Source organism: Suricata suricatta, chromosome 17, assembly GCF_006229205.1.
Source record: "Suricata suricatta isolate VVHF042 chromosome 17, meerkat_22Aug2017_6uvM2_HiC, whole genome shotgun sequence".
Lineage (NCBI taxonomy): Eukaryota > Metazoa > Chordata > Mammalia > Carnivora > Herpestidae > Suricata > Suricata suricatta.
In genome coordinates this window covers 48,547,152-48,565,733 of record NC_043716.1, presented here as the reverse complement: position 1 = coordinate 48,565,733, position 18,582 = coordinate 48,547,152, and the positions used below count along the sequence as shown (strand labels likewise).

The 18,582-nt window shown below is 39.0% G+C and overlaps 1 long non-coding RNA gene across 2 annotated transcripts in view; it reads right to left on the bottom strand.

The window, feature by feature from the left end:
* Positions 1-18,582, bottom strand: part of LOC115283033 — a 36,106-nt gene that overhangs the window by 11,448 nt on the left and 6,076 nt on the right. Inside the window, exons 3-4 of one of the 2 annotated variants that reach the window (XR_003904868.1) lie at positions 12,394-12,487; positions 1,854-2,088 (exon numbers count right to left, since the gene is read on the bottom strand). The exons of the other annotated variant lie outside the window; for it this stretch is intronic. This is a non-coding gene — a long non-coding RNA (uncharacterized LOC115283033). Of the gene's footprint in view, positions 1-1,853; positions 2,089-12,393; positions 12,488-18,582 lie in introns of those variants that run through there. 2 annotated transcript variants of the gene reach the window in all.

Here is an 18,582-nt window from a genome sequence, read left to right as displayed (position 1 = left end):
GCTCAGGTCATGATCCCAGGGTTATGGGACTGAGCCACATGTTAGGCTCTGCATTGAATCTCTCTCTCCCTCCCTCTGCCCACCTCACCCACTTGTGCTCTCTCTCGCTCTCTCTGTCTCTCTCTCTGTCTGTCTCTCTGTCTCTCTCTCTTTCTCTCTCAAAATTAAATAAATAAAACATTTTAAAGGTACTAAGTTTGGCCCATGAGGGGAGATAAGAAAAAGTGGAAGAAATCATTTCCTAACCTATTTGTTCCTCTAGCTTACTTAAACTGCATTTGAAACAGCAAGTTGGGGGGTGCCTGTGTGGCTCAGTTGGTTGAGCATCCGACTTCAGCTCAGGTCGTGATCTCATGGTCTGTGGGTTTGAGCCCCATAGTGGGGTCTGTGCTGACAGTTCAGAGCCTGGAGCCTGCTTCAGATTCTGTGTCTCCCTCTCTCTCTGCCTTTCTCCTGTTCACTCTCTGTCTCTCAAAATAAAACAAAGACATAACATATATATAAAAAAAGAAACAGCAAGTTGGTGGTTAGCACATGATCACATACTTTTCTAGACATAATTAACTGCCACAAAATTTAAGTAGTTTAACCCTTTCTTATCTTTTCAATGAGGAAGAGACAGTGTGGTCTGGTAGTAAGAATACTGGATTAGAATACAGAACCCTCCATTGCTGTCCTTGCTCTGCCTGATCCTAGCCAGGCAGGTTGGGTAACCTTTTCTCTTCTCATTGCATTAGTGTACACATTTATAAAATGAAGTGTTTATTTTTCTCAAAGGGAGTCCTGTTGTTGTGTTTACCTTGTTTTCCTTATTGAAGATATCAAAGATTCTTCCTATATTTCTATTTTTACTGACCTATTACCACTAGACTATGATCCCCTTGAAGTCAGAAATTGTCTATTGTCTTCCTCCCAGATATTCAGAAACTCTCGCCAAGTATTCAAAAGGTACTCAAATTTTATTAAATAAATGAATAGATTAAAGAATGAAAAATATATTCTAAATAGAGACGTGTGTGTGTGTGTGTGTGTGTGTGTGTGTGTGTGTCTTTAACTTTAAAAGATACTTTATTGATCATTTCTTCCTATTTGGGTTCTTCCAGAAGCTGACTCTAAGACATGGGTTAGACTTCAACTAGTTTATTTGGAATGTGATCCTAGGAAAAACAAAGTGCCAAAGTGAGGTGCAAGGTCAAGGGGCCACTAAGAGAGTGTTATCAAGACAGTTATCACTGTGGGTTATAGAGCTTGATCCAACTGGGAAAGTACAGAGAACAATAGGAATCATGTACATAGAATTACCCATATGAAGAGCAAAGGACCTGGGACATTTGTATACCAATGCTTACCAGTCATTGGTCAAGAGATGAATAGCCTGGGTGACCAATGAAAGCCCCCTTAGGTAAACAGATGAAGGTGCTGGCAGGTGGAAGACAGACCAGCATGCAGTGAGATCGTAATGGTCAAGCAGTGTACATAAATGGGGTCTCTACCAGAGTCTCAAAACATTCTCTCTCTTATGCATTCCCACAGGCACTGTTATAGCAGTTATTTCCCTGTAATACAATTACCCATTTACTTATCTTTATTCTTCACTGGCCTACCATCTCCTTTAAGGCAAAGAACATGGATTCTTTAAAACTCTATCCTCAATACCTAGCATAGCATAACTCAATTTTACTTAGGGAATGAGTAATTAATCTATAAGAAGGGCATAATACCACCAACTGTAGAAGGTTGTCCAAGAAGCAACTTAGACAGTGTACACGAAAGTATAGTGAGAAGTGTCAAGTGCTATCCATATCCAATAAGAGTTATATGGGGAACACTGAATACCATCCCCAAGCTAACCATGCAAGCACAGTGACTTTTATTGTTCCACACCTGTACATCTTATTTATCTGGCAGTAGGTCCAGATGCCACCAAGATGTCACCATGCTGGAGAAAAGATGGAGTACAGCAGTAAAGAATTAAGGGAGAGCTTCTGCCTGGTGGGGTTCTCCTGGTTGAGAAATATGTGAAAATCTGGAACTTGCATAACTATGTCTCCTGGATAACACAAGAGGGTAAACTGGGCCAGCGGTGACCTTGGAGAGAGAGAAAAGAACACTTTATCTAGCGATACTTCCCCCAAACGCCAACTCCTTCCATTTGAAAATAGGGTAGAGCAAAACATGAGGCCAAGGGAATTGAAGCTCTGATATTGTTTGGATCTTTAAAAAACGTCTTTATGAAACCAAGGGCCAAAGAACAGGCCAGTATTTTTCTCAGTGATATGAAAAGAATCATTCCCCGGTTTTTTGGGGGGTTTTTTGACCACCAAGAGTTGAATTCTTTCCATTTCCCACACCAGAATTAAGAAACCTCTCAAATTCTCAGCCCTCTCAAAACAAGCTAGAAGCTGATTACAAATAGTCAGGAGCTGAGAACACTCTGACAGACAGTAAGACTTATAAGTAATAGTCTGCTTTACTAAAACAGAATGGGTTTTTTTTACATAGAAATGGAATTTTACATCGTTTATGGAGAATCCATAACGACCAGCTCTACTAGACCACGAACTAGGATCAGCTGGTACTCAGTCCACTGGAGGCAGCACTGGACACCTTCTCAGTGAAAATGCCTGAGTCATCGGTGGCACAAATCCAGAACCACTTCAGCCTTCCTTGACAGGCAGCATTAAGCAAGGCCATCCATCTTGGTCCAGCCTAGCTGCTTTCACTATGTGGGGATTTCAGAGAGCAGCGAAATCCTCAATCCTTCCTTTTGTTACCAAAACAATGTTTTCTTTTTCTCACACAAATTTCCACATAGGCCTACCCAGACCTCAGGATTTCATTACACCAATGGTGATGAAAAGGTCATGTCCCAGAGAGCTCAGATCCCGCTTTACAGAAAATTCGATGGTTTTCCTCATGAAGAATAGTAGATTGACACCTGTGGGAATCTCTAGGGAATCTCTCTGATCAACAGGTATCATCCCTGACTAAAGGCAGAAATCTGTTTAAATTCCAAATACAAAGGACCTGAGATAAAAATTCCAATTTTCCCTGGGTATATCACCATATAAATATATGTAGTAATTATTGTCAACTTCAATTAATGATGAATTCTCAAGTGAGAGTATTGGGGCAGATATTTAAACTTTAAAAATTTATATAATTGTCTGAGGTTGTACAGCCTATTAGTGGATGAGCTAGAACTCAAATATGGGTATTATGTAAGGCCACAGACTTTCTCCTGGAACACAGCACTCACTGTTTTTTCTTTGTAGAATCTTTCACATAAAGAAGGCTTTAATCTCTCTAAGAGTTTAGATGCATTGTAACCTTGCTCAGAATGAGGGGATGGACCACAAAACCCTTAGCCATTCTCCTCCTACCATGATTTTGTCACTCAGCTGGGTAGTCATCTGCTGATTAAAAATGGGCACGTTCTATAACCTTGTGTTCTAGATGTCTGCAAGCAAGTCATTTTGCAACATTGCAAACAAGCAATTGTTCTCCTATGGAAAATGCCACATACTGAAATCCTGAGTTGATAAAGGGGAAACCACTGAAAGTAAGAACAATTTCAAGTGTTATGACATGAACGGAGTTATAGACAGGCCTACTGGTATCAAAACTTTATTTTAAAGAATAACAGGATATAAAGGAAGCAAATTCTATTTTTCTATCAATGGTGGCGCACAATGTTAAAAACAATCCCTATTCTTCTTCCAATCATGTGTGTCTGTCCTGCAAAGGGAGAGGTTGTTTGGTTTGACTTGTTTAGATTTAAAATTCATAGAGCTTTTGTTTTGTTTTGTTTTGAGACCAGGAACTATATCCCCAGCTCTCCTTTCTATGTCATTGTTCTTACTGTCTCCAGCTCCGGATAGACAATGCCTACTTTACAGGAAAGAACTGGAACCAATAACACGCCCTAGGTAAATAATGATAAAAGCTCCTCTAGATCAGGGCAACTAAGACCAGAAGTTGGAATTAGCTAGCACAATAGGCAAAACCAACCTCAAACTAGTGTTTCTCTTATTCCACAAGTCTTATTTGATATTCATTTTTGTAGTACATAGAAATAAAAAAAAATTGCTATGTGGAACACATAGCTTCTCTCTGACAGATTTCTTATATCAGCAGGTAAAGGTATCATGAGAGAGAAGTTGGGTGGTGAGAAAGCAGCGTGACTATCCATTGATGTTTAGCAGCCTGAGAATAAAATGCTTAGCTCTGAAAAGAAAGTCGCTTGGACTACACTGGGACCCGCCAGCCCTCCTCTGTTATGCAATGAGTATGACAGGGCACAGGAGGTCTGGGCTGCCCCCGTAGATAATAGAGCTGCTTTGTAATTCCAACTCCTTGGTAATTATATGCATAATATTTGGGCACCAAACGCCATTCCCCTAACATTCTAAGATCATATACTCTGAGCAACATTATGAAATCAGATCTGCTACCAATGAGGACGTACCATCCTGAGACACAACTGAAGTTGCAGTTAGCTCAGGAGATCCCCAGTTTCAAATTGCTGTCTTATGTGGAGTCTCACAGTTTCTTTATAAATGTGTAAGATATACTTTATTAGATGTAAAGTGAAAGAAAAGAAAAGATATTTTCTCTCTCATAATAGAATATCATAAAACAAGAAAGAGGGGGTGCCGGGTGGCTCATTGCTTAAGCATCTGACTTGCTCTCAGGATTGTGAATTCAAGCTTGGCATTAGGCTCTGCACTGGGTATGAAATGTACTTAAAAAAAAAACCAACCCCCCAAAAACCTGAAAAACAAAATAGAACAACAACAACAAACCAAAAACCAAAAACAAACCCAAAAAAAACCCAAAGACAAAAAAAAAAAAAAACAAGAAAGAGTGCCTCAATCATTTTCTGTAGCTATGTCTCTCTCCAGCTTACAAATTGAAAATATGGTTGAAAGACAGAACTCTAAAAAGGCCATGTTAAGGGCTAAGTAGTGGCTGAAGGCAATGAAACAACAGACAAAGCTGGAAATCCCTGGGTGTTTTTTAAATCTGTTCAGTTTGGGTCAAGTGGATATTGAGGACCCTGCTTTCAGAAATGTGGTTGTATCTGCCAAGAATTGCACTTCTTGACTGGCTTGCTACTATCCTTCTTGGGAGCATTTATGGCAGACTGATCATATTCTGAGTGATTCCAAAACGTTTAGGCTTTTAGTGCAGTGTGTAAATTTCTATCACTGTAGCAGGTGATGAAAGTATGGTGCCATTTCTATCAGATAAATTCACCACGCTGGTGGTCACATCTTTTACATAGGGTTACCCTGAAAGGATACACCAAAGATTTATCCTTCATAATTCATAAAAAAAAAGAAAAGGAAAGAAACTTCAAAATTACCCATAACTATCTATTGTTTTAAGACATGAGCCAGCTTGGGCAATGATAAAATGGATTGATCCACATTGCTCCCTGGATCTTTCCATTGGACAATTATTTAAAAACCTCAGAAGCCAACCAGCCCAGGTTCTTTATTCTACATGTGAGGGAATCAATACCACATAGGTTACGTCCTTGCTCAAGGTCAAAGAGGAAATCTAAACTGCAGATGAGCCACCTCTTATTCACATGGCTCTCATCAAAAGTCAAACATGACATAAGACTCAACTGGAATAGTGAATATGCAAGCATTTATATTGCACATATATACCATTTTTCTCCTTAGGTCCTTCAGTGGAATTTGTCAACATAATATCAGCTATTGTTAGCTTCATATGAATCCCTTAATTTCCTAATTCAGGGGGAAGAGGTGGAAACAAAGGTTTCTCAACTCCAAATTGGAAGTGGATGTGTAGTAAAGAAAAACAAAATCTGCGAAATATAATCAAGAGAACATCAAGCCCTCTGGCATGAACACACTTGTAGGTAGCTCCCTAAACACCATATTAAGAATGTGGAATTAAGACTCGGGAGAAGTGTTTTATGAGGAAATATTGTTCTGGAAGGGTGTTATTAAGAAGACAAGTTACGGGAAAGCTTTGCCAGAATCATGCTGAAGAAACGGAGGGTTAAATGCATTTGAACAAGAGGGTATCTTGTTATCTACAGTAACTACAGGATCAGCACACAGCAATTTCAAACCAGCCCATGGCTAAATTTTCTGGGCCAATCATAATTAAATTGTAAAGCACTTAATATTAAAACTTGATGGATAAAACTGATGTGAGGAAATTAATCCAAAGCTTTATTAAAGTCAAAGTAGATCACATTTATCTTACATCCTTCGGCAACTGGGTCTGCCAGTCAGTCACAGATGATTAGCATCCTGCCGTTACAGAAATTTAGAACTGGCAGAAACTCAGAGATTAGTCTGAATGCTTTGAACTTATTCAGTGCAAAGAGACAAGGAAAATGCCATATCTGTCAATGGAGCTGCTGTGGAGCAGGGCTTGGGAACTACTGCACCAAGTTAGGGAACAAGCAACTGTATAAAAGAATTAATTATGCCATGATTCATAGTCACTGGCTGTGCTATAAATACTTTTATGGAAGTGTTTTTCTTTTCCTTTTTCCTTCCCCTTTTTCCAAAAAGGCTGCGTGGATGAGCACTGTTTCCAGGACTCACATAATTGCACCTAAAGTCATAGGATGTTACAGCTGGAGGAATGCTCAGAGTTGGCCCGAGATCCTTCACAAGGATTTTACAGGTGAGGTGTTTGGAGCTCCAGGGAGATTAAGAGTTAGCGCCTGGCGGACTCCACTCTGGACCCTCGGTCTCCCGAACCCCAGAGCACATGCTTTCCACCACACTTTGTCTTCCCAGCAAGGGCAGGGGAAGAGCCCTGGACCCGGCCCCATTTCCTACAATTAGACCTCAGCCCTGGGCTGTATACAGCCAGAGGACCTGCGGAAATTTCTCTTCCCAGAGCTCACTGGTATTTCTGAGCAGTACTTTAATGAAAAGGTATTTTTAGCTCTTATTCTGCCAGAAACATTCTTCTTGCTCATTCAGAGCTTCTGGGTTCAAGCTTAGAGGCCAGAATAATTTAGGTTATGTTTTGTTAGTTAAAAAATTCAATTTGATAATCCTTTAGTGCATGGCTGTAAATGCATAAGGCATCGAACTAAGTGCTTTGTGGATAGAGATGCGAATAAAAAGGGTCTCTATTTCTAAATAGCTTACGAGCTATAGTGGAATGGAGAGCCATGGGCTTCATCAAGGACGGCAGTGTTAGGGACATGTTAAAAATGACAAGAACCAGGGGGAGCGGAGGAGGGAGAGAGAGTTGGGGAGAGAGAGGGATGCAAAACTTGAGAGACTAGTGAATGCTGAGAATGAACTGAGGGTTGAAGGGGAAGGGGGAGGGGGGAAAAGAGTGGTGGTGATGGTGGAGGGCACTTAAGGGGAAGAGCACTGGGTGTTGTATGGAAAACAATTTGACTAAAATATTATGGGGAAAAAAATGACAAGAAGTGGGGCACCTGGGTTGGCTCAGTTGTTTAAGTGTCCAACTTTGGATCAGGTCATGATATCATGGTTCGTGGGTTTGAGCCCTGTGTCTAATTCTGTACTGACAGCTTGGAGCCTACAGCCTGCTTCGGATTCTTTGTCTCCCTCTCTCTTTCTCTGTTCCTCCCTTGCTCATGCTCTTTCTTTCTCTTAAAAATAAATAAACACAGAAGGAGAGAGAGAGAGAGAACGAACAAACGACAAGAAGAAAAAAACACTAGCATCAGACCTCATTCACTAAGAGACTTCTTAGTTAGGTTCTGGGTGTGGCTTACTAGTAAGTTCCAATCACTAGTTATGCGGTGATGAAAATGTTCCGTGTATTGCATCTCAATGTCTTCTTCTGTAAAACTGGGTAACCAGGCCTTACTCCCTAGGGCTCTCAAGAAGTTTCAATGAATTAATGCATGAAAAGCACTTGCCTGGAATACATGGTAAAAATGCAATGGCTGGTTACTATTGCTGTTATTATTTGCGTACAACTAGAACAAACATTTTCCCATCCAGCACCACTTTAATGCGCTGTCCTGCAGGGTCCCCCAGGGCTCCTCAATTTAGAAGACCTGGATTAGAAAGGAGGGTACCAATGTCCCGTCCAGAGTTGCCTGAGGAGATAGGACTAAATGTAATGTGGTGTCGTGACGGGATCCCGGAACAGAAAAGGACAGTAGGAGAAAGGAAAAACATCTAAATAAAGTATAAACTTTAGTAAATAAAAAAAGTGTCAATTTTGTTTCATTAATTATGACAAAGGTACCACGCGAATGGAGGATATTAATAATAAAGATGACTGGGTGTGTGGTATCTAGGAACCATCTGCACTATATTCACAATTTTTTTGTAAATCTAAAATTATTCTAAAATGAAAAGTTAATTTTTTTTTAAAAAGATGTAACTTCTGACAGAAAAAAGAATTGTTCCTGGGCGGACTTACAGTATCTTCATTAATTTGTTGGTCTGGGGTATGCTTACCAAAGGAAACTTTCTGGAGTACTCTTTAAACCATTCTTTATTAAATGAGGAGCATTTTAAAATGGAGAAAAACACATAAAAAATATTTTTAACCGTACCTCATTGCAATGAACTATTTGAGTACTCCCTTTATCCTTTTTTTCATAAGATTCTTTTATTTAATTGCTCTTAATTACATCCAGTTGCATTGGCGCTATCAAGTTGCTTTTAATAGCATTTCTAGTAAACAGCTGCAGAGAAGAATCTTGGTCAGTGCAGGTCACTAGGGGGTGGAAGTCATAGGTATGGACTGCTTGTGGGCATGGGGCATAGAAACTCATGGGGGTCAGTGATGGGGGTGTGGGGGAAGAAAGAAAGAGGAACCAGGAAAGACATATCTCAATGCTGTTAGATCAGTGGTTCTCAACTGGGGACAACTGGCCCTTGGATATATCTGGAAATGTCTGACGACATTTCCTATTGTCTCCACTTGGGGATGACCAGGGGGATAGGTTGTTACTGGAATCCGGTGGTTAGAGGCTAGAGATACTGCTAAACGTCCTTCAGTGCACAGAGCAGTCCTTTCTCCAAAAAAGAATTCACATCTCACCCAAAATGGAAATAGTGCCAAGCTTTAAAACATCTGCATTAGATAGAAGAGGGAAAGGAAAGTTTCCCTCCATTTCTTATTCCCCAAGACAGCTAACAGTAATCTGAATTTACAACATTTTTATATTGTTTTGAATTCTACTAAAGGGGAGCACTCACCCACTGCTAACCCATTATGAGGGAGGATGCTTGTAGACAACTCCCCTTGGGCTGAACCTCACATACTCTTGGCCCATCTTTTGCTAAGATTGTGCTAAGGCAACCAGCTGCTAGCTGCCAACTGTGTGATCCGACAGCCTCCTGCTTCAGCTCCAATGAGCCTCTCTCCCTTTCTGCCCTGGGGCCTCTCTGACACCCACACAATGGAACCTTCTGGGCACCCACACATGTGCATCCTGGAAGCTCTAAGGAATTACCATCATATGGGTCACACTTGAAATTAGGAGGATAGTTAGTACATAAAAGTCTCCTTCTTCCTTCTTTCCCATGGAAAATTTGAAATCCCATTAAACCCAGTTCTTGGGAGGAACCCTGTGGGGTTAGGCAATCAAACTATCAGCTCAGTGGAGATGGGCATGACAGCTCCGAATCATTGTCTTTCTTGTCATCCTTGATCTATGTTCTCCAGTCCTCCAACCCTCCTGTTTGAGATTTCTTCTCAAAGTAATCTACTCACCACGGCCCTGGCCTCAGACTTTTCTTTCTGAGGAACCCACATTAACAACTTGCTCTTAGAGATTTTTGTCAAAGATTTTACTCTTGAGTGGTATGCATGAATTAGTCTGGGCTTCCCAGAGTCTCTCAGCCCTAATTTCAAGTAATTACTATAATAATAAATGTTAGCAGAAACAAAAGTAGTGATTGATGGTAGTCTTCCTCACAGAAAAGGAAACCGATGTTCAGAGAGATTGAAACTTGTAGACATGCCTTCTAGAAAGCAAGGTTTAAGTTTTCCTAGAGCCAGTGCAATGTTCAGGTACAATGCTTGAGAACAAAACATTTTATTCTCAAAATCACCTTATTATGGTTCCCTAACCCACTGAACTTGTCATGAATGTCATACAATGCTTAATAGAGGAAGATATTTAAGATTGTGTCGAAATTGCAAGTCTGACTCACTCACAGGTAGTTAACCATTGATTATGAGTACATTGTCTAGAGCAGTTGTAGGGCACCAAAGAAGACCTAAAAGACAATATAGAGAAAACAGTGTACACATGTCTAATGTATGTGATGTGATGTGTGTGTGTGTGTCTGTGTGTGTCTGTGAGAGAGACAGAGACAGACAGAAAAAAGAGGAAAGAAGAATAGTCGAGAGAGACAGAGACAGAGAGAGATGTTGAACCTCCAGCCCCAAAGCCAAAACCCAACTTATAATCAGCTTTTGTACTGTTTTATATTTTAAAAACTGTCTCACTCCATTTGTGTGGACACTCGAGAGCTCCCTGAAGCTTCTGATTCTACACCAGCTTCGCAATGAGTGTGACTGTATGGGGAAGGAAATAGCTTTGCCTTTACAAAATTAGGAGCTGTGGATGCCCTCACTTTATCGCCTTTCATATTATGATGGTGGATGAGGGCGCCCATCTACAAATAATGATGCTGTCGGAGTTTTGTTGGCCTTTTAAAAAATGTTTATTTTTGAGAGAGAGAGAGAGAGAGAGAGAGAGAGAGAGAGAGAGAGCGAGAGCAGAGGAGGGGCAGAGAGAGAGAGGGAGACAGAGAATCTGAAGCAGGCTCCAGGCTCTGAGCTGTCAGCCCAGAGCCTGATGCGAGGTTTGAACCCATGAACTGCGAGATCATGACCTGAGTCAGAATCAGACACCCAACTGACTGAGCCACCCAGGCGCCCCTTATTTGCCTTTTCCTCCCTAAAAGACCATAGTCTTTGAGTCAGAAAAGCCAAATTTTTTTCTCAATTGTTACTGTAGGGCTAAATAATAGTAACAGTGGACATAGTTGTTGTTGTTGTTGTAATAATAGTAATAACCATACTAATTACAACAAACGTTTACTGACTATATATTATGTGTCAGGCATTCTGTTAAATTCATTAAATGTTATATGCATGACTTCATTTAAACTCTTGCAATAACATTATGTGGCAAATACTATATGATCACTATTTATTAGGTGATTTATTAGATGAAACCAAGGGTAGAGATGTTAACTCATCCAAAGTCACACAGCCAACAAATGGGAGGGAGATGCAGAACCTTAATCAGTCTCCTTGCCCCTAATCGTCTTTTATTCTGCCCCCCTACAGAAAAGTGAGCTCCAGTTTTCCTTCTCATGAAATGGAGCTGGTTTCACTTGCTCCAAGTAGGTGGTGTTTGGTAGGAGTAGTTTTATTTTTATTTTTTTTATCGAGTGGGGAGAGGGGAGGAATAATACCAAATCCCTTATTGGAAACTGTTCCTTGAAATCTGTAAGCTAGACAGGTATTTTTGGAACATTTTTTGTAGCAGATAAAAATGCCAGTGTAACATATATATGTGAAGCCAGAAGATTAGACTCAAATTAATAACTTTCTACATCAATGGGGAAAATTAATCACCCAGTGTGGCCGTGAGTCCCTGAGTGTTCTGGCTCCTGTATTTCTATTTCATCTACTATGAATGGCCTTCGTGCTTCTTACCCATTCTAGATTTACTGGCCTTTTTGATGTTTTAGAAATATTTCCATCTTAGCCACAGCTTGAGAGCTGTGCCTTTGGAATTGTTGGACTCTTTCCCAACAAAGGGTTGGAAGAGTTTTAGTAAAGTCAAGTTGGTTGAAAATACTGATGTGCACTCTCTAGGCCCTAGAGTGTGCGAAGGGGTAGCTTGGGAAGAGCTTGGATGTGGGGACTGGGGTCCACATTATGGGAGGCAGCCAGGGGTGTAAAGACAAGTAGAAATGGGGCCATGGATGAGCTCATGCAGTGGAGGCCCAGGAAGTGGCCCCATGTGACCACAGGCCAGTGAAGGATGCCAAGGTCACCAAGAATTCTAAATTCAAAGCAGGGCCCTCCAGGTTGTTAGGAAGGTTTATTTGTCAAGGCAGAAGGATAGAAAATATTACATCGCCAGTTTGTTAGCTCAGTTTATAACCTTGAAGTATTTAGATAGAGGGCATATGGACTTCCATTTGTACTGTTGTCCTGGAACCCAAAACCTGTTAGAGGAGGGTCTGCTCCTACTTATTGATATTAATGCTTCTCAATCTTCACAATGTAGGTTCCCTTTATCCTTCACATATCTGATAACTGTTGTCTTCAGAAAGGCCACATCTGACTCCCTTGCCCTACAGAGAGATCTCTAGTACACGCTAGCCACTCTCTATTTCTCTCCTCCATTTTAACTCTGGCACTTACATTATTTCTTTCTTCTTTATGGGACCTCGCTGCCCAAATATATGCTCCCTGGAAGGGTGTTGCTTCCTCTTCTTCACTGTTGCATTCTTAATGCCTTGAAACACAAGATAAGTATTCCCTAAATCCTTGTCGGATGGAAGAATAAGGGAATACATAACATAATGGATAAATGGACTGAGAGAATCTATTGGTTTCTATGCACTTTTATCTTAATAATAATAAACACAGTTGTATTGTATCTGGTGCTTTTCTAACATTAGTGCACAATCCTCTTCCATTTCCCTCGGAGCCAGCTAATGATAAAGCAAACAACACTAAACAGTTACTATGAGACAGGACTAGGAGAGAGAGGTTGTATATATTAGAAAAATGAATTTGTTTTACATTAAACAAAATCTCAACCCTAACTATTTTAGCCACCCTTCTTCTGGTCCCTTGTGGGTCCTAGGCAAGGAAGCTGTGGCAAAGAAGTCAAACTTAATTTCCTCTTGGTCCCACTAGATGATGTTATGGTCAAGTGCAGAGTTTCTTACGTTAATAAACTAAGTTTTCTTTTCTGAGACAATATATACATTGTTTGAAGTCTTAAAATAGTTCAGATATTGTAATTACTCCATAATTATTGGATGTTGTTTTTAGATGCCTAAAATTATACTTGTAAGACTTAATATCGATACTCCTACTAATTACATTTTGGTAAATACATATCTTTTGAAGGGAGAGAGATTTGGGATTTAGGATATGTTTGATAATCTGTTTTTTGTCTTCGTTGATATAAAAATCTTCCTTTTCAAATCTCTGTAGAAGAAAACACATGGAGCAAATGACTTATTAATTTATTCTATAGTCAGAATTAAAGTAGTACATAATTGCCAAATTTTTAATTCTTATGAAACAGCTCTGAATATATACTAATTATCTTCTGTGGCAAGGAAATTCACTGAGGTTTGGTAAAGACAGCTTCACACTCAGGAAGTTAAATCTATTGTCTTACATACATCAGCTTACACATACTCCTCCTTCCCTCCTACCCACTCTGCTCCCCTTTCTTCTCCTTTTGAACTGCTGACCTGAGTTGGTAGCCAAACATAATAATACAGTGTTTGATCCTCTGTAAACCCATAAAATTATAAACCAGCAACCACCAGGATGTTGGCAGAATTTCTGTGGACAGCAAACACACGGTATTTTTTTTCTTTCTGAAATGAAGCGGGACATTGTGCTTGTTGGTACATTAATGAGGAAGTTAATGCCTTCCATCATCTCCTGCTCCCTACCTAACTCCTCTAGCCACTTGGGATGGGGAGAGAGAATTCATCTATTTAAAATATTAATGTCACCAGGTGCCTGGGTGGCTCAGTCAGTTAAGCATCTGACTCTTGATCTCAGCTCAGATCTTGATCTCAGGGTCATGAGTTCAAGTCCCACATTGGGTTCTGTGCTGGGCGTGGAGCCCACTTTAAATAAATAAATAAATAAATAAATAAATAAATAAATAAAGTGTTAAAGTCTTCTCCCTTTTGATTTTTATTATCAAAAGTTGCTTCCTTTCATTTATTTTTAAATTCATTCTGTCTATTCATATTAAGCACTAATGGATTTGTATAGTGCTGTGCTGAGTACTACAAAGGATAAACATATAAATTAAACATACTCACTACATGCCTTCAAGAATTTTAAAAAAATCTAATAGAAACTTTAAACTATAATGAGGATTAGGAAGTCTCTTTTTACTACAACAGAAATACTTGATTCATCATATAGTTGAGCCCAAAGGAAAGAAAGGATAATTCTCAGGTTCCAGAAATAAAGAATGAACTCAAGCTAGAGAGCTAAGCTTACAAATGAATGACCTAGGAACCTCAGGAACTGTCAGAACAGAGCTAGACTGTAGAGACTAGGAACTGATATTTTCATTCACATTCAGGAACAGAAAGGGCTGCATTGAGCTTGAGTTAGATTGAAATTTAGAACTGAGGTCCTTACATCAGGTGGAGACTGGTCTAACTTTGACCCTTCTGCAAAGGGTGAGCTAGGGTAAGTCCATTTACTGGCCTGTTTGCATGGCAATAAGAATGTACATCTCTGCCCATGGAAGGAGAAAATAAAGTCTTCAGTTGGAAATCAAACATCTCAAGCTAACATCACATACTGACATGGAGCAAAATATATGTTACCTACATGGTGCTTATATCCCCAAGATGAGAAATCAACGTGAAAGCAGATCACTGGCCACTGGCTCTTGAAACCCTGGGAACAAGGTGCAGAGCAATCTCAAAGGCTACAGTTTCACTGAGAAAAAGGACATCCACCTCTGCTGAAGATGCTCACACAATCACAAATGGTACACTGCAAATTTTTCAGGTAGGATCAGCAGACAGAAGGATGAATATTAAAGACTTGAAATGACAGAATAATGTAAAAAGACAATAACATAAGTGTGTGTTGAGTAATTAAGGATATATAATGAAAATACGAGCATGAATAGGCAGAATTAGGGAGGGAGGGGAAAGATCACAATTAAAATATGCAATCAAAGACAGAAAAAATATCATTGGACAAATGAAGCTGCTGTTGAAATGAGAATTAGTAATTTGGAAGGTAGATGAGGAAATTATCCTGAATGCAGCAAAAAGAGAAAGTGAAATTAGAATATAAGACATCAAGAGAGAAAATAGGGATAGAATAAGAAAGTATAAAAATGTCTAATAGGAATTACAAAAGGAAACACTAGAGATAATAGAAAATAAAGGACACATAAAATGAATAGTTTGAAAATTTTCCAGAATTTCTGAGAATTGCTGACTGAATCCTTACATTTTAAAAGAAATTCAAAGAGTTCTGAGCCCAATTGTGGAATGGACTAATTTTCCTACAGACAACAATTACAAATTAAGCAAAATATAAACAGAACTTTGAAGGCATTGCAGACTGATGGAAAAGAGTAGAAAGTCAGAGGCATTGGATCTTTGAAAGAAGGAAACCACATGGGGTAAGACCCCATTGACAGAGCACCTGTCCACAAGGACATTCCCCATTGCAGGAGTCCAAAAAAGCTAGGATTCATCACACTATGAAAGAATTAATTCAAGGTAAAGTATGGACATGAATGTAAAAACCTAATCCCAAACAGCTCAGAAGGAGGTCAAAGAAATTATTCTCTCTACCTTGGAACAGAAAACCCAGGATGCAAAAACATTTACTGTGAAAAAAAAAAAAATGGACCAACTAGACTTCACCAAAAGAAAGATATATCTCTTCAAAGAACATGGGGGGGGGGGATTAAAAGGCAAAGCCACAGCTCAGGAGAAAACACTTATAATTCACTTATATGACAGAACACACTACATGTAGAATATAGAAAGAACAGTTGACATCTATACAGATTTTTTCTATTTAGTCTTATATTAATATTGGTGGTCTATAGCTTTCAAAAAATTCTTTCATTTCATCTAAGCTGTCAGATTTATTGTCATCAAGGTGTCCATGATTTTTCTTTGCATCCAACAACTGTATCACAGTATTGTCTAGAGCACATGAGTTTAACTATATGCTGGACCCACCCAAACCAAATATTACATGTACTGTCATAAAAGTAGATATAATAACTTTCAAAGGTTTGAAACCATAAATTACATGTCTGTGACCACAATTAAGGCAAAAGAAAGCAATAATATGTAGAGATTCAGAAAGATCAATATATTTGGTAATTAATCAACAGTCTTCTAAGTAGTCCATGAATCCAATAAAAAAAAAAGGACATTAGAAAATATCTTGAACTGATCATCAAGAAAACCTAACGTAACAAAAATCGACTAAGGAGTTCTTGGAAAGGAATGCATACCTTGAAATGCCTAAAATCAATGGCTAAACACTTAATACTTAAAGTCAATGCATAAGCATTGAAATGATTAAAATCAATCATCTGGCTTCTAGCTTAAGAATCTAGAAAAACAGGGGCATCTGCCTGGCTCAGGCAGTAAAGCATGCAACTCTTGATCTTGGGGTTGAGTTTGAGCTCCACATTGAGTGTAAAGATTGCTTAAAAATACAATCTTTAAAAAAAATCTAGAAAAACAAGAAAAAATACAACACAAGGTAAGTAGAAGAAAAGAAATAACTAAGATAAAGATAAAGATCAATGAAATAGAGAGAAAATAGACAAATCCAAAATGTGGCTCTTTGAAAACTATGATAAAAGTAATAAATCTCTACTAACCATACATCTATTAAAATTGAATTCCTAACCAAAAATATTCCCATACAGAAATCTCCAGGCTTCAGTCATTTTACTTATCAACTTTGAATAGAGAATTATTCTAGGTTCATGCATGGGAAGACTCAAGATTGCTAAGACATCAATTTTCCACTCACTTGATTCATAGATTTCAATGCTATCCCAACATAAATCCCAGTGGATTTTTCTGAGAAACTGAAAAACCGATTCCAAGAGTTACACGGGCATGAAAGAAACCTAGAATAATAAACACACACACACACACACACACACACACACACACACAGAGGGGGGTGGTGAGAAAAAAGAAAGCTTATATATTTAAATCACCTGATTTTACATCTTTCTTTAAAGCTACAATGATTCAGACAATGTGTTATTGGCATACGGACAAATCAATTAACAGAACAGAAAGTCCAAACAGATCCATATACATAGTTGATTGATCTTCTGCAAAAAAAGCCCAGGTAATTCATGGGAGCAAAAATGCTCTTTCCCATGAATTGTGCTGAAATAATCAACTATCTGTGTAAAAAGAAAAAGAGAGAGAAAGAGAGAGAGAGAGAGTTCAAGCCTTCCTTCACATCAGATACTAAAATAACTCAAAATTGATCACATACGGTCTTATAGTTAGATCCTCCACAAACACTCTTTTGTCACATTCTAATGCTAACCTACTAGTCATCTCTATCTAATGACATTTCATGCCTTGTAAAACTGTTCTATTACCCACTAGATACGCTATGCATTTCTTGCCCTGGCATGCTGCTCTATTTAAGGACCAAGCCCTTTCTTTTTTTGTTGAATAGTGAATATTTTTTAATCTGTATGTTTCATATTCATGTACACTTAGCACATGAGAATATTTATGAGGTCACGGATGTGGAAAGCCCAAACTGTTTGACGTCTGAAAAGCCTTGAGATAATTTTATAAACATTTTCCCCTTTAAAGCATGAGATCTCCCTTTGCTAAATTTTTGAAAGTCACAAAATTAAAGAATCCGACAGTTTAAAGGCCTGTACCACAAATGGCCTCCCTCAGGACGAGAGAAACTGGTAATTGGCCAAGAAATCTACATGAAACTTAAGTAATTTAGATTTTATTGTGAAACTCTCATCTTTTCGTGAATTCCTCACTGCAAACCAAAGTAGTGAGATGGTCATGCTTCTCATCTGTGCTTCTCTAAATCACTAGTTAGAAAAATTGAGATCAAAAAAGAGGAATCTGGTCAAAATTCCTCCAAACCAGGAAATCCATTCATGGTTAAAATACATAAATCCTGCAAAACTATGTGTTCTCTTGGATGTAGAGGTCCTTGAAATTCTTGCAGGAAAGGTGTTAGACCAGTTTATCAGTGTCGACACAAAGAAATAGTGGTCCCAATAGACCCACTGACATGGCTTAGATTGCGAACAAAATGGAGCTTGTGGCCAACGATCTTGTTTTGGTAGTGATGTTAGTTAGGATGGACTGTCTGGGAAGGATGATAGAATAGATAAGCAGCTTTAGGTTGTCTATATCCCTCTATCTGTTGGCTTGTTTACTTCTTTGAGGCATGACCCACATGAGAAGTATTGTAATATCTCATACAGTGTAAAAGAAAACAAAAGGAGCTCAAGAAGCCAGTCAACATGCAGACACTATTTTGAACATTATTTGATTTTGATCAATTTTACAGGCTATTGCAGGGACTTATGATTTTTATTGTTTACCCCTATTGTCATCAGAATAATGTACTTTCTTTTTTTTTTCTCTCCATAATATTTTATTGTCAAATTGTTTTCCATACAACACCCAGTGCTCTTCCCCTTAAGTGCCCTCCACCATCACCACCACCTCTTTTCCCCCCTCCCTCTTCCCCCTCAACCCTCAGTTCATTCTCAGCATTCAATAGTCTCTCAAGTTTTGCATCCCTCTCTCTCCCCAACTCTCTCTCCCTCCTCCGTTCCCC